At 40.6% G+C, this 3,861-nt stretch overlaps 1 non-coding gene across 1 annotated transcript; it reads left to right on the top strand.

Annotated features, from left to right (window-relative positions):
* Positions 1-3,094: 3,094 nt before the first annotated feature.
* On the top strand, positions 3,095-3,167 carry TRNAG-UCC. The gene has a single exon. It is a non-coding gene; the product is annotated as a tRNA-Gly (tRNA).
* Positions 3,168-3,861: the final 694 nt, after the last annotated feature.

Genomic DNA, 3,861 nt, shown 5'->3' with positions numbered 1-3,861 from the left:
TAAGGGCAAGATCACGTCTCAACACCTTTTGTGTCCATAGCACCTAGCACAGTGGTTGACATACAGCCTGGAGGTAGAGAATGAAGCAGATGGTTGTTGTTGCTGCTAAGTCACTTCAGTCGTGTCTGACTCTGTGCGACCCCATAGACAGCAGCCCACCAGGCTCCCCCGTCCCTGGGATTGATTCTCCAGGCAAGAACACTGGAGTGGGTTGCCATTGCCTTCTCCGGAAGCAGATGGTAGAGGACCATTATTATTTCTGTAAAACAGTGTGAAGGAGTTCAAGTTTATGAAGACCTGGGATTTTGGTTTCCCCCTGCCACTAGTTTACAGTGCTGGGAAAGTGACTTAGCTAATCGGTACTTTGATTCTCTATGAATAACATTAAGTAGGTTGAGTCGTGTGTCCTTGACAGTATCTTTTACCTCTAAACTTCTGTGACTATAGGAAGACTTATGCTTCCCTAAAGAACAGAAATATTCTGCCGGAATACTTAGTTCATATCATCAGGAGCGTCTTCCAGCTCTTACATAGCTCAAATTCAGTGTCCATAATTTACCATGTTGGAGGAACCTCATGCTCACAACAAGAAATCAAGAAAAGCAAACAGTTAACAGGCCCAGGTATCGTTGACAAATAATCACAGGAACTCTGGAATCAGCTTTCAGATAACAGCAGCTATTTACCATAATTTGGTGGTAGTTGAGTCATATAATATGACTCCGTTATGTGTAGCAAGTAGCTTTCCTTTTGGAAGAAGATTCTCTATCATGTGGAAAGGATTCTACTTACTTATGGAGGTGTGAAAATGTTAACTTTCAAAATTTAAAGAATATAATCTCCTCTTAGGAAGATGTTGTGCCAAGGCAAGATGAGAAGCACAATACCAGTATGTTTGTATCTGCACATAGGAGAATTTTTAAAGATTCAATTAATTCTTAATTCAAGACGTTGTCTTAGTAACTACTATTTCAAGATGCTCAGTGCCTGCAACATAATTCATAGCTTCACCAAAGCGGGAGAAAAATAGAAAAAGACAGAACCTTAAAATACCCTTGCCAATTAAATTCTGAATTATTTTTGACTTTGGGAATAGTCAGTCATTTTATTTAAGCTGTTAAGAATGATAAAGGATGCATTGATTCTGCATGTTTCCACTTACATTTTCATTATTTCATGATCTTCGGTGTGTTTGGGGGTTTCATCTAATTTCCTCTACCTCCAAATCTAAGGTGTTAAAAATAGATATAAAGACCAGCTTAATACTGGATCTTTACCATGATGGCTAATGACAAAATAATGGCATTCATGACCCAAGTCGCCAAATCCCCACCATCCCAGGCAGCCTCAAGAAATGTGTAAGATATGTGATGAAGCCACAGACCACACAGCAAAACCAGCCAATTCTTTGTTTACTCCTTGTAATGAGAAGTTCATTGTTTAAGAGAGCAGAGATCAAGACGACTGCAAAATTCATAGCAAACCTCAAAGATTTATTTAAAATTTCAACTACTGCTCATCATTAACCCTCTTGGGGCTTCCCAGATGGCTCAACGGTAAAGAATCCACCTGCCAATGCGGAAGATGTGGCTTTGATCTCTGGGTGGGGAAGATACCCTGGAGAAGGAAATGGCAACCCACTCCAGTGTCCTTGCCTGGGAAATCCCATGGATGGAGAAGCCTGGCAGGCTACAGTCCATGAGGTCACAAAGAGTCAGATACAACTTAGCAACTAAACAACAAGAACGAAAATTAAGCCTCTTATGGTAGGTTCCTGTGAAAGGCCTTGTTGGCTACTGAAAAGCTATTCCCAGGACTTGCCTAGTGGTCCGGGGACTAACACTATATGCTCCCAATGCAGGGGCCTGAGTTCTATCCCTGGTCAAGGAACTAGATCCTACAAGAAGCCACAACTAAAAGATTCTGCATGCCACAACTAAGACCCAGCACAGCCAAATAAATAAAAAAAAAATTAAAGCTACTCCCCATTCCCTTTCTCCTGATATTTCTACTCCAGACGCTTAAAAGTCAACCTGCTGCTTTTGTAGCTTTTTGTTTAGCTATGGATGGTGAAAGGATAGCACTGTTAGAAGTAGAATTCTGCTGTGCATTTCTAGATGAACTTGCTGTCCCCATAACAAGGGACAGGTGTTCCAGCAGGACCTTTCTCCTTCCCCCATCATTTCAGTCTGGAATGCAGGCATGATGGCAGGCCCTTTAACCCTCATGTGACCAGCAGGAGGCCACCAACATAAAGAAAAGGCCAAGAAACTTTCAAAGACTCATGCTGCTGGATTAAGGCCAGCAACTTCCTCCATTCAGACTTTTAATATATATTATAAAAAAAAGCTTCTTTGCTTAAGATGTTACGATTTTTTTTCACAATAAAAACATTCATTAAATCTCATGTTTTATTTTGTGAAAAGCATGTGATACAACATATAACACATCACTTAGTCGAGAGATATAATTATTATACCCAAAGACTTAATATATTTTTCATGGGTTTTCCAGTTCATGTTTTATATTCTTTGAAATCTGTAAGATTTATGAATGCTCCTTCATAGGGAAAATATACTTTAAATATTTCCACTGTTTTTCCTAGGCTTCTTTGAGTATAATTTCAGTATGATAATGTGATTCTCCAAAGTGATAGCTGACATATCCTACAGATGTTCTAATAAGTGATAATATGTACAAATAAGTGTTATATTAGTGATATATCTTGTATTTCTTAGTCCTCAATGTGTTCAGTCGCTCAGTCACGTCTGACTCTTTGCGACCCCATGGACTGTAGCCCACCAGGCTCCTCTGTCCATGGAATTTCCCAGGCAGGAATACTGGTGTGGGTTGCCATTTCCTTCTTCAGGTATTACTGGGTTTTATGCTGCTCACAGCCAAAGCATGCCTAGCTGATGGAGTGTTTCACCTGCAATATTTATAATTCCCTCAACACTCCAGATGGCAGCCATTATTACCCCTGATTTATAAACGAGAGAAAGTGAGGCACAGAGCCTAACTGACTTGTCTGAGGCTATGAATGATCTCATCACTTTACTAGTGTTTCCAATTTTTAAAAAGGTGTCATGGGGCTTCCCTGGCAGTCAAATGGTTAAGACTCTGCACTTCCAATGCAGGGGGCGCAGGTTCAATCCCTGACCAGGGAACTAAGATCCTACATGCCACACAGTATGGCAAAATAATAATAATAATAAATTAAAAAAATAAAAACAGGACTTCCCTGGTGGTTCAGCAGTTTGGGAGTCCGCCAGCCAAAGAAGGAGACACGGGTTTGATCCCCGAGGAGCAACTGAGCCCACGCACCACAACTATTGAGCCTGTGCTTGAGAGCCCAGGTGCTGCAATTTCTGAAGCTTTGAGCACTCTAGAGCCTGTGCTCCACAACAAGAGAAGCCTGTGTACTGCAACTGGAGAGTAGCCCTCAATCATGGCAACTAGAGAAAGCCTGTGTGCAGCAACGAAGACCCAGCATAGCCAAACATAAATAACAATAAATAAATCTTTGAAAATAAAAAAATAAAATAGGTGTCATTTACTGGCTAAATATAAATGTTTCCTGCACTTACAGCACTCTTCTACTCTCTGTGTTTCTGTGTGTGTGTGCAATGTTGTGCTTTTCCTACTTGGAAATTTTGGCTCTAGTCTAATTCTGCTACAAGCTGTCTTTGAGACTTCACCTCACTTACTTTCCACTCCTTAAAATGAACTTTGATTAAAGTTCAAAAGTCTGTGATGCCACCATGACCTCACAACTGTGAGCTTCACAACACTATGGATTCTGTCTTTTGTTTGTTTTCAAGCCCAGATTGCTTTGCCTGTGGCAGATATACAGTAATTATA

The sequence above is a fragment of the Oryx dammah genome, unplaced genomic scaffold (genome assembly GCF_014754425.2).
Source record: "Oryx dammah isolate SB20612 unplaced genomic scaffold, SCBI_Odam_1.1 HiC_scaffold_11, whole genome shotgun sequence".
NCBI classification, from domain to species: domain Eukaryota; kingdom Metazoa; phylum Chordata; class Mammalia; order Artiodactyla; family Bovidae; genus Oryx; species Oryx dammah.
Note: the sequence above shows the minus strand (reverse complement) of the source record. Positions and strands in the feature narration are given on the sequence as shown.